At 47.2% G+C, this 13,074-nt stretch overlaps 1 protein-coding gene and 1 pseudogene across 1 annotated transcript in view; both read right to left on the bottom strand.

The window, feature by feature from the left end:
• The window catches only part of LHFPL4 (LHFPL tetraspan subfamily member 4), a 60,083-nt gene that overhangs the window by 24,244 nt on the left and 22,765 nt on the right, over positions 1-13,074 (bottom strand). The gene's annotated exons all lie outside the window — the stretch shown is intronic.
• Positions 6,709-6,830, bottom strand: LOC136643058 (5S ribosomal RNA; annotated as a pseudogene).

Below are 13,074 nucleotides of genomic sequence, written 5' to 3'. Positions count from 1 at the left end.
GGTGACCGCATCTGGCCTGGATGCCTTTAAAAGGGGATTGGACATGTTTCTGGAGGAAAAATCCATCACAGGTTACAAGCCATGATGTGTATGTGCAACCTCCTGATTTTAGAAATGGGCTATGTCAGATGCAAGGGAGGGCACCAGGATGCAGGTCTCATTATCTGGTGTGCTCCCTGGGGCATTTGGTGGGCCGCCGTGAGATACAGGAAGCTGGACTAGATGGGCCTATGGCCTGATCCAGTGGGGCTGTTCTTATGTTCTAAAGGCACATGTGAACTGGGCATAAGTTTGAACCCTTCCATCTGTACAGTTTCATTCCACTATGAGAATAAGGGCGCAATACTATCTCGCACAGGAACAGTCAAGCTAAGAGACTTGCACTGTAACCAGCGCAGGATAGGTGCCCAAAGTGGCTCAGCCAGAGGTAAAGGGAAGCTTTTCCCCTTATCTCCGGGTAAGCCACCCTGGCCCCAATGGGTTTCCTCGGACTTGCACTACCTCGCCTTGGGAATGGGGGGTGGGATCCGGCATAACTGCCGGGTCCCAGCCCCGCCTCCTGCTACCCACCCACAATAGTTTTCTGGGATTGCAGACAAAGGGCTTTTCCCATTCCAGTTTGGACATACCAGGGGTTAAACCTAGAACTTCCTGCATGCAAAGAATGCAAAGAATGTACTGTACCACTGCACTAGGACTCCTGCCCAATGCTGCAGCCTGCCACATCTGTGAACCTAGCAGGGTAGCCAAGTGACCAGAAACAAATAAATGCCCGAACACGTTCATATGCTTTGGATGGTACCTTGGCGTGCAAAATCAGCAATGGAAATAAGCCTGATTCTCTGCTAATGAATGTGCATCAAGCTGGTATTAAAGGCCCAAAAGTAAGGCCCTTGAGTCCCAGAGCAGGATTTCACAGCCTGTGATGCAGCAATCCTGCTGAAGCTAAGTGGATCTGGATCTGATCAGTGCCTAAATGGGAGCCCTGCATACAATGCTAGAGTGTTCTGATGAAAGCAAAGTAGGATAGAAATGTAACAAGTAAATAATACAATGTCGAATCAAGGTCTGGGTGACCTCCCTGCATGAGCTGTAATCAGAAAGGTCACCTAAGCCAGCAATCAGTCTCTCCCATGAAACAATTGGCAGCAAATAGGTCCTTTTGAAGAGCTTCCAAGAATCAGGCATTAAGGAGTAGTCGCTTTCCACAGAGAGGCCCCCCAGGGTAGGCTGACTCAGGAGCAATCAGTGATAAAGGTCCACAGCTTTGTGGAAGAGCATTTGCTTTGCAGGCCAGGGGTCTCAGGCTTCAATCCCTGGCAGGCAGGGCTGGGAAAGACCCCTGACTGAAACCTGGGAGACTCACTACCAGTCAAAGACGTTCATATGCGCAAAAGTGTCCTGAAATGCCTGGAATGTCACTTATTGTTATCAGGTTCTTACTAGCATATGCAAGGAACCAAAAGGGACTCAAGTTCTTACTAGCATATGAAAGGAACCAAAAGGGACTTAGACCTCACACCACCCAGATGAAGAACATAAACGTTGACACCCTGCCCTGCCTGATCAACTACCGCAATCCTGAACCCCATCGGTGGCATAGCTAAGGGGGGGGGCAGAAGGATGCGTTGCCCCAGATACCATGCCTTGAGGGGGGTGTCTTAGAGGCCCCAAAAGGCACTTCTGATTTTTGGGGAAAACCAGAAGTGCCTTTTGGAGGCCGCTAAGATGTCGTATAGGGCATGTTAAACTTTTTTGGGTGGTGTTATAGAGGGTATGGTGTATGGGGGGGGGCATTAAAAATTTTTTGTGCTCCCAGGTAACAGTTGCCTTAGCTATGCCACTGACCCCTGTGTGCCAATCCTGCGACTTTAATCACTGTGTAGGGCATCTGTTGCAAGAACTGAAGCTGCCTTTTCCATCTCCAGAACTAACACCTTAACACATAATAGTTAAGTGAACACAACACCTAAAGCAAAGTGATGCGCAAAAGGAGATGCCATGGGTGTCCCAGTAAACTTTGAGGGATGAATTTGGGCTTTGAAGGCTGCCTTTTCTGTTGCCTGTGGCTTGTCCTTTGGAATCTCTTGAGGCAGATTTGGGGCAGAAAGCTCTCTCTTGGCTGCCTCTGCCATCTCCACTTGTTTGCTGCCACCTTGTCAGGGTCCCCTTGGCAATGAGAAGCGTATCTCCCGCAAGGGTTTCTCTTATCCTGCTTGGCAAAATAAATTAAATGGGAGGGAATGAGGTGTTATGAGTCAGGCACAGACAGTGGGAGCCGGATTTCAGCAAATTAAAAACTGGGAGGTTCTTTGTGACAAGGCACCAAACCCCATTGCAGAAGGTGCACTTGGCAAATCCGAAGCCTGTGTGTGTGTGTAGAATCTCTCAGTGTGATGCCAGAGCCAACAAACACCTGCATAGAACTGGCAGGAGTGAGCCATGGGGGTGGCAAAATCATCTGGTCATCAAACCAGCTGCCTGGAGGCTGAGGAAAGTGAAGAAGGACCACAAACAACCTCCAGGGATATGCCCAGCTGTCACACATGTGATGTGGAGTAGGCAGTCCCAGAAGTCACACACTGCAACTCTGCCAACTGTCCAATTTGACAGGGAACAAAACCCCACTGAAATCAGTGGGATTCAGTTCTGATCAGACATGTTGAAGATCAGCAGGGTCTAGCAAAAAGGAAGAGCTTCCACAGAATGCAATACAAACTCGCCGTTCACAGAACGGCAAAGAAGCAAATTGATTCAGAATTTTATTTTTAAAGATGACAGATCTGTTCAAAATGCAAAAAAGACCTCATATGTCCCAGGCTATGAACGATGAAAATCTCATCAGGGGAGACTTCTGTCAAAACCTCCTAAATAGATACAGTTCCCATGGTGAAGGGCCAGCTGGGCTGAAACACATGTTAGGTCTTTTCAATTTTGAATACTGTATATGTGAGCTTTGAAAAGATGTATATATATTTGGCTGTGCATCTTTTCCACTCAGTTTTTATAGTGTACTGAATTCAGCCAAGAATTTCAGTTTTGAAATCCTTATATTACCAGTGGTTCTCAAACAGTTGAGCACCAGGACCCACTTTTTAGAATGACAAGTGGGCAGTGGGCACCCCTGGGGGGCAGGCAGGTGAGGAGGCGGGGCTGGGACCCGGCATTTATGCCAGATCCCAAGCCCCATTCTCAGGGAGCTCGGAGAGGCTTCAAGCCGCTCTGCTCTCCTCTGACTTGTGCCACGTCAGGAGGTGGCACAGGTTCAAGGAGACCCATTGGGGCCAGGGTGCCTTACCCAGAGGTAAGGGGAAAAGTTTCCCCTTACCTCTGGCTAAGCCACTTTGGGCCCCAATCCCGCGCTGGATACGGCACACGCCTCTTGCCTTGCCTGTTCCAGCGCAGGATAGGATTGTGCCTTAGACTTCGAACCTAAGCGGCGATCAGCCAAGCGTCCCATTACACAGTGCACTCCTGCTATTATTTTGCATAGCTTGGAATTCAAACATTCCAGCTCGGAAGTCAAAGCAGAACACAGACTTGGATCCTTCTCCAACCACACAGCCCTCCCCTCTTTCCAGCGTCCCGTCTTCCCCCTTATTCAGGGCAAAGCACCTTGACTCTCTCCTGCCCTCCCCAGCAACTCTGGACCCTGAATTTTCAGCTCTGTTATTTTTCAGTGGCGGCTGAGCTATGTGTCTGTCTGTCTGTCTGAAACCTTTATTGGCATATCAAGCTATGTGTTACGCAACCCACCTGAAACTCGCTCACAAACCACCTAGCAAGTCCTGACCCACGGTTTGAGAACATATATTTACATGAAAGTGAGACCAACTCAAGGAGGCGTACTTCTGAGTACACGTGTATAGCTGTGTGTTGTAAATAATCCCTCTTTGGGACTTTGACCACCCTTTTAGTTAACAATATCATTGTTAACCTATTAGCAATAGGGGCTGTACAGCTATAATTTATATATAACACTTGTCATGTGCATAGAGCTTGATAATCATTGTTATTGGGGTTGCTTTTTTTGTTTTTTTTTTGCCTTTTGTAACAGTCACTAGGGCTGTTCACCTGTCAAACGGTACCTTGGTACAATTACAGTTCATTGGTGCTCAGGTACAGTTTTTGAAATGTTCCATTCAATGCAGGTACAAGGTGTGGATTCATGGATTGTAAAAATGAACTTAGGTACAGTTATTCACCTAGAACATTGTGCCAAGGTACAGATATTCTGTACCTAATAAAGAATAAAATGTGAGCAGCCTAACTGTCATATCCCTTCCATTGGGAACAGAGGCTGAGTTAGTGACCTGCCACGCAGTGAATCCACGACGGAGATGGTGGACAGTGGCATCACTAGGGGGTGTGGGGGTGCAGACTGCACTGGATGGCACTCGGGGGCGGGGGAGACACCACTAGCGGCCAAAATGTTGGAAACCTTCTGTAAAATTTGTATCTATGTATAATACCATCTTATTATATATCACTGGAAAGGTAATTTCATGTAGAATGTAATGAATCAAACCATGTTGAATTAGCTGTATTCTATCAAAGGTTATAGCCAATTAACCAGAAAAGAAAACACAACTGCTTTATGTAACAAAAAGTGGATTTCTTCAACTCAAAACCGACCAATGAGACTGATTGTTCCGAGAGCCAATGTGGTGTTATCATGACAGAGCAGGGAAACAATAAGGTATTCGTATGAGTCAGCTCTCATTTCCATGTATCCAAGCTAATACTAGAACTCTTACTCAGTTGTGTGAGTGTCATTATGTTGACCACTGGTTTTGTATTGGTTACTGATTTGTTAGGTGGCCTGTATGGTTGTGTGTATGGCCTGTGCATCCTCGGTATCACCTGGCAGGACAAAGTTCCAAACAACACAGTCCTGGAACGAGCTTGAATCCCTAGCTTGTATACACTGCTGAAACAGAAATGCTTGCATTGGCTTGGCCATGTTATGAGAATGGGCGATGTCCAGATCCCAAAGGATCTCCTCTATGGAGAACTCATGCAGGGAAAGCGCCCTACAGGTAGACCACGGCTGCGATACGAGGACATCTGCAAGAGGGATCTGAAGGCCTTAGGAATGGACCTCAACAGGTGGGAGACCTTGGCCTCTGAGCAGCCCGCTTGGAGGCAGGCTGTGCAGCATGGCCTCTCCTGGATTGAAGAGACACTTGGCCAACAGACTGAGGCAAAGAAGGAAGGCCCGTAGCCAGGGAGACACACCAGGGGCAGACTACATTTGCTGTCTGTGGAAGGGACAGTGTGAAGTGATAGGGGAAGTGTGGAAGGGATTGTCACTCCCGAATTGGCCTTTTCAGCCACACTAGATGCTGTTCCAGAACCACTTTTCAGAACATGATACCATAGTCTTCCAAGACTGAAGGATGCCAATGATGATGATGATGTACAGTTAAATGAATGAATGAATGAAGTTAATGGGGTTACACCAACCCTAGTGATGCCATTGCATTTAGGCTGTGCATATGATATTGTAGGTCTAGTATGGGAGGAGGTTCATCATGGTGTGATGCAAACTCTGGTGGTAGAACTTGAATACAAGTCTTCCAGGCACAAGAATGAGTTGCTTTATTTTAGGAAAGAGGAAGAAGTTCCTTCAACTGCAATAAGAAAGCCAAGGGAATCTGCCATTCATATCGCAGCATTTGTGACATGTTGTGGTCAGACTGTACCTTGTGGCATTTTTGTATCACGAATACAACTTTCAAACCACAGTGTTACAGAGCTGCTTGGGAACACATCAGTTGAGCTGGTTCCATTTATGCTTTTTCAGGTGGTGTTCTTGCTTTCTTCAGAGTATTAGTAGTAGTGGCTATTGCCTTCCTTGGTAGCAAGCCTGAGAGTTGTAAAACAGAGGTTGTGCTGGTGAGCTGGAATGCTGGCTGAGTGATTTGACGTTTGGAAGAAAGGGAGAGAACCGGAGGGGGGGGCAGACACAAGACACCATAGGTTGATGGCATTTTCAAAGATGTGATAATGCCCTTGTGCTTAGATGGCTTGAAAAATAGGACTGGACATACAGTATTTATAAAGTCTAACAGCAGCTATCAAGCAGTGCATCCGCTGCATGTGTGAATCAGTTCTACAGCAAGCGCAGGAAGGGGCTTGTGGAAGGCAAAGTTCAAGCCTGGCATCTGGGGAAAAAAATTTGGCTTCTCTCCAATGACTGACAAGCATTCTGAGACACTCAGAAGCAAAGTTTGACCATTGCAGGAAAAGGTGGCAATGGCAGCACCAAAAAAAATATAGTGGGGGCATGGAAAGGACAGCGACAGAAAAATGCCAGCACTCTATGTTACGAGAACATTTCCATCCTAAACAGAAACAAGCACATAAGGGATGCTTTTCTGGCGCATGCACACATGCGCGCATGTGTATTAGCGCTTTATACTGTAAATGGTACATACTGACTGATGAAAATAAAAACAGGAAGTGTGAGAAGTGCCTTTCCTTCTAGTTATAGTAGGGATCCAGCCATATTTATTTAAGAAATTCATACCCCACTTTTCTGTCATCCAAATGACAGCAACAACAATATTTTTTCAATCACATACAACACAATGATAAAAATAATGTCAAGCAATGATAAAAGCAGCGCTAAGAACACTTCAAGCACAGATCCACAATCAACATTTGGTTGGTTGGCAACCTTCACTCTCGAAAGACTATGGTATAAGCCTACAGCACCTGGTATTCCCAGGCGGTCTCCCATCCAAGTACTAACCAGGCCTGACCCTGCTTAGCTTCCGAGATCAGACGAGATCGGGCATGTGCAGGGTAACAGTTCATCAATAGAATACAAAGTAAAACTAGAAGGACTGAAATCACCCTAAAAGCACAAGCCAGAACAAGAGTGTGGTGGAAAGCCAACAAAGACAAGGCTAGGTGCGTCTCCCTAGAGAGGGAATTCTAGAGCCTCGGCAGAACTGCAGAGAAGGCTCTTTCCCTGGTCTCAATCAATCGCATGTCTGAAAGTGGTGGGACAACACAGATCCCTGGTGATCTTAGCAAGCAGAAGGTTCAGGGTTTTCGAGGTCAGAACCAGCATTTTGACTTGTTCCCAGAAGTTCATGTGGTGCAGGGAGCCAGCCCCCATTAGCAACTGGGCTGCCACATTCTGAACTACTTATCTGGGAGGACACTTGATATCCTGCCCCTCTTAGAATACTGGCCAGAATAAGGCTACAATCTCACACATATTTATGTGGGAGGAAGACCCATGGTACTTACTTCTGAGTAGACATCTATAGAAGTTGGTTGGCAACCTTCAGTCTCGAAAGACTATGGTATAAGCCTATAGCACCTGGTATTCCTTGGCGGTCTCCCATCCAAGTACTAACCAGGCCTGACCCTGCTTAGCTTCCAAGATCAGACAAGATCAGGCATATGCAGGGTCAATTTGCTCTATAAGGTTGCTCTGTAAGTGCTACTGTTTTGTGGACTGGATTGCATCAAACTCTGTTGGATGCAGTTGTGAATGGACACACAGTACCTTCCTCTCTCATTATTAAAACTGAAAAGTTCTTGTTTTTTTTTTTAAATCAGGAAAAAGCACATATGATAGACTATATTTTCCCGGACAGAGAGGTTCACTTACAGAGCAATCTCCTATGCATGTCTATTCAGAAGTAAGTCCCGCTGTGTTCAATGGGGCTTGCTCCCAGGAAAGCGTGCACAGGACTGAAGCCCCATGGAATTAGCATCAATATTCAGGGCCGATCCCACATCCAACTATTTATTGCACTTATCTATTGCAAAAGCGATATACAGTAATACTTTGTTGCTTCCTAAAGGGCATCGCAGGCAACTCAACATAAAACACAGGCAGCCAAAATAAGCAATTAATATTAACCTAAACTTAATCCCATCTAAACAAATAATCCTGCTATGACATCTAACCAATTCTTTATCAGCAATTGTACATGGAAATATTTTCAGTGACTAAAAATAAACTGGGAGAAAAGTGTTTTTTTCCCCCCAAAATCCAACAACCACAAACTACACCAAACCATCAAAGTAAAATTGCTGAACACAAACCAGACCAGCAACCTGTGCCCAAAAGGAAGGGGTGCTAAGGGGAGCTGGTACTGTTGCTATTGGACGGTACAGTTCGGAGAGGGTTGCAGTGTCCTGAGCCATGATAGGCTCAGTCAGTCAGGAAAGAAGCCGTGAATGTGATTACTATAGGAAGGTCACATCAGGGCATTCTCCAAGTACCTCCAGGGTTCTTAACAAGCTGGGCTCTTTCCCACCCACCTCTTTCATTGTCCTCCCCTTCTCTGCCCTCTGTACATATTGCAAAACTGGCCTTTTAATCCCCACTCTTTGAGGATGGGGTTAAAATGAGTCACGTGGAGGTCTGAGTCTTTTAAATGACACGCTTGTTAATTCTGCACCCAGCAACATCTGGAGTGTAAAGTTACTTTCTCCCACGGGATGTCATTTCTCTGCAGCTCTGGTCTGCTCCTTAAGCCACTGCTTACCCATTGCAGGGCATAGAAATGTCACGGTGGAGCGGGGAATCATCAGAAACTGCCTTCTCTAGACCAGTACTGTCAACACACTGATGGTGGCTCTCCAAGGTTTCAGATGTCGAAAATTTAATATGAAATATTCTGCATGCAAAGCAGGTACATCAACGCAGAGCTTGGCCCATAAGCAGATTCAAAGGCAGATTCAAAGAGGTTCAAGACTATCAAAGATTACCAAGATTAAACAGAAGAAAACAGCATATTTTAAGGGACATTGTTCTTTTTAAGGGACATATTTTAAGGGACATTGTTCTTTTAAGGGACATTGTATCTTTTTAAGGAACATATTTTAATGGACATTGTATCTCACAGCGGCCCACCAAATGCCCCAGGGAGCACACCAGATAACAAGAGACCTCATCCTGGTGCCCTCCCTTGCATCTGGCATTCTGACATAACCCATTTCTAAAATCAGGAGGTTGCGCATACACATCATGGCTTGTACCCCATAATGGATTTTTCCTCCAGAAACTTGTCCAATCCCCTTTTAAAGGCGTCTAGGCTAGATGCCAGCACCACATCCTGTGGCAAGGAGTTCCACAGACTGACCACACGCTGAGTAAAGAAATATTTTCTTTTGTCTGTCCTAACCTGCCCAACACTCAATTTTAGTGGATGTCCCCTGGTTCTGGTATTATGTGAGAGTGTAAAGAGCATCTCCCTATCCACTCTGCCCATCCCCTGCATAATTTTGTATGTCTCAATCATGTCCCCCCTCAGGCGTCTCTTTTCTAGGCTGAAGAGGCCCAAACGCCGTAGCCTTTCCTCATAAGGAAGGTGCCCCAGCCCCGTAATCATCTTAGTCGCTCTCTTTTGCACCTTTTCCATTTCCACTATGTCTTTTTTGAGGTGTGGCGACCAGAACTGGACACAATACTCCAGGTGTGGCCTTACCATCGATTTGTACAACGGCATTATAATACTAGCCGTTTTGTTCTCAATACCCTTCCTAATGATCCCAAGCATAGAATTGGCCTTCTTCACTGCAGTCGCACATTGGGTCAACACTTTCATTGACCTGTCCACCACCACCCCAAGATCTCTCTCCTGATCTGTCACAGACAGCTCAGAACCCATCAGCCTATATCTAAAGTTTTGATTTTTTTGCCCCAATGTGCATGACTTTACACTTACTGACATTGAAGCGCATCTGCCATTTTGCTGCCCATTCTGCCAGTCTGGAGAGATCCTTCTGGAGCTCCTCACAATCACTTCTGGTCTTCACCACTCGGAAAAGTTTGGTGTCATCTGCAAACTTAGCCACTTCACTGCTCAACCCTGTCTCCAGGTCATTTATGAAGAGGTTGAAAAGCACTGGTCCCAGGACAGATCCTCGGGGCACACCGCTTTTCACCTCTCTCCATTGTGAAAATTGCCCATTGACACCCACTCTCTGCTTCCTGCCCTCCAACCAGTTCTCAAACCATGAGAGGACCTGTCCTCTGATTCCCTGACTGTGGAGTTTTTTTCAGTAGCCTTTGGTGAGGGACCATGTCAAACGCCTTCTGAAAGTCCAGATATTTAATGTCCATGGGTTCTCCCACATCCACATGCCTGTTGACCTTTTCAAAGAATTCTATAAGGTTCGTGAGGCAAGACTTACCCTTACAGAAGCCATGCTGACTCTCCCTCAGCAAGGCCTGTTCATCTATGTGTTTTGAGATCCTATCTTTGATGAGGCATTCCACCATCTTACCCAGTATGGATGTTAGGCTGACCGGCCTATAGTTTCCCAGGTCCCCCCTCTTTCCCTTTTTAAAAATAGGCGTGACATTTGCTATCCTCCAATCTTCTGGCACCATGGCCGTTTTGAGGGACAAGTTGCATACCTTAGTCAAGAGATCTGCAACTTCATTCTTCAATTCCTTAATAACTCTTGGGTGGATGACATCAGGGCCCGGTGACTAATTGATCTTTAATTTATCAATGAGGTCTGAAACATCTTCTCTTTTAACCTCTATCTGACTTAACTCCTCGGTCAGGAGGGGCCGTTTGGGCAGCGGTATCTGCCCGAGGTCTTCTGCCGTGAAGACAGATGCAAAGAACTCATTTAATTTCTCCGCCATCTCTAAGTCTCCTTTTATCTCCCCTTTTCCTCCCTCACCATCCAGAGGGCCAACCACTTCTCTGGCAGGTTTCCTGCTTCTAACATATTTGAAGAAGCTTTTATTATTCCCCTGTTGCTGGCCATGCGTTCCTCATAGTCTCGCTTGGCCTCCCGTATCACCTTCTTACATTTCTTTTGCCACAGTTTATGTTCCTTTTTATTCTCCTCATTAGGGCAAGACTTCCTTTTACGGAAGGAAGCTTCCTTGCCCATCACAGCCTCTCTAACTTTCTGGTTAGCCATGCAGGCACCCTCCTGGATTTAGTGGAACCCTTCTTTCTTTGCGGTATACACCTCTGCTGGGCCTCTATTACTGTTGTTTTAAGCAGCCTCCATGCACTCTGGAGTGATTGGACTCTTTTTACCCTCCCTTTCAACCTAACCAGCCTCCTCATTTGGGGGAAGTCTGCCCGTCGGAAGTCAAGGGTTTTTGTTAGAGATTTGCCTGGTATTCTTCCCCCAACGTGCACGTCAAAACGGATCGCAGCATGATCACTGTTCCTCAATGGCTCAGTAACGTTTACATCTCTAACCAGGTCCTGCATACCGCATAATATTAAATCCAGAGTCACCTGTCCTCTGGTGGGCTCCGTGACTAGCTGCTCTAAGCCACAGTCATTTAGCACGTCATGAAATCCAGTTTCCTTATCGTGACCAGAACACAAATTGACCCAGTCAATATGAGGATAATTGAAGTCCCCCGTGATTACAACCCTGTCCCTCCTTGTCACCTCCCTGATCTGTTTCCTCATTTCAAGGTCCCCATCCGATTTCTGGTCTGGAGGACGATAGCACGCCCCCAGTATTACATCGCTGCACAAGCCTGGTAATTTAACCCACAGAGATTCTACGGTGGAGTCGGACCCACCTTCAATCTCTACTTTGCTGGATTCTATCCCTTCCTTAACATAAACGGCCACCCCACCTCCAACACGCCCCTGCCTGTCCCTCCTGTAGAGTTTATAGCCCAGGATTGCGGTATCCCACTGATTCTCCGCATTCCACCAGGTTTCCGTTATGCCCACTATGTCAATGTTTTCCCTTGTCACCAGACATTCCAGTTCTCCCACCTTTGCTCGTAGACTTCCAGCATTCGCATAAAAGCATTTGTACATGGAATGCCCCAGGATGGGCTGCTTATTCGCTCTTTTGTCCCCGCATCCTCTCATTGTGTCAAACCGTCTATCACCTCCCATCACGCTACCTTTCCCAATTTCTTCTCTTACTCTGCCTTTGTCTTGTTGTTCTCTAACCTCCCCATCCTCATCCCATAGGGATGAGGAGTCCCGAACCGGATGCCCCTCGGCTCCTGTCGGCCTTCCCCCAGGGATCAGTTTAAAAGCTGCTCTGCCAACTTTTTAATGTTATGCGCCAGCAGTCTGGTTCCATTCTGGTTCAAGTGGAGCCCGTCCCTCTTGTACAGGCCCCGCTTGTCCCAAAACGTTCCCCAGTGCCTAACGAATCTAAACCCCTCCTCCCTACACCACCATCTCATCCACGCATTGAGACCCCTGATCTCCGCCTGCCTAGCTGGCCCTGCGCGTGGAACAGGTAGCACTTCAGAGAACGCTACCTTTGAGGTCCTGGCTTTCAGCTTCCTGCCTAAAAGCCTAAATTTGGCTTCCAGGACCTCCCAGCTACACTTGCCCACGTTGTTGGTGCCGACATGCACCACAGCCGCTACCTCTCCCCCAGCACTGTCTACTAGCCTGTCTAGACGAGAAGTGATGTCCGCAACCTTCGCACCAGGCAGGCAAGTCACCATGCGGTCCTCACATCCGTCGCAAACCCCCCTCTCTATGTTTCTAATAATCGAATCCCCCACTACAAGAAGCCCCCAACCCCCCTCCCACCGAGGAGTATCCTGAGTGCGTTCGGATACGGGCCCATCCCCTGGAGAAGGGGTCCCCCCTAGGAGATTGTTTCCCTCCTCTCCAGGATGACGTCCTCCAGTCCCGAGACTTCCCACCTGGGCAGCTGAGGACCTGCATGCCTGAGGTTGGGACGAAGCCTGATCGTCCCCGGAAGTCTCCCCACGGTCCTCCTCTGCCTGCCTGCGCTTCTCCAGGTCGGCCACCAAGGCTTCAAGGGAGCGGACGGATTCCCTGAGACCCTGGAGCTCCTTGCACCGAGGACACACCCATGACTTATGCCCCAGAGGCATATAATCATACATGTGGCACTCGATGCAGAACACTGGATAGCCCCCACCCTGCTGCTGGCTATCTGACTACATAGCTTTTTTTGTTGTTGTTGTTGTTTTATTTAGGGGTACTTTTAAAAACCCTACACTGGTTAGCAGCCCTCTTCTCAAGGGAAGAGGAAGGGAAGTGTATGGGGCCCTGGCCGCCTCGCCCTGCTGCTGAACTTGCCCAGATGCTAAACTCTCAGTTTACCTAGCAC

This window comes from Tiliqua scincoides, chromosome 2, assembly GCF_035046505.1.
Source record: "Tiliqua scincoides isolate rTilSci1 chromosome 2, rTilSci1.hap2, whole genome shotgun sequence".
Taxonomy (NCBI): Eukaryota; Metazoa; Chordata; class Lepidosauria; order Squamata; family Scincidae; genus Tiliqua; species Tiliqua scincoides.
The sequence above is the reverse complement of the archived record's forward strand: the minus strand, read 5'-3'. Positions and strand labels throughout refer to the sequence as shown.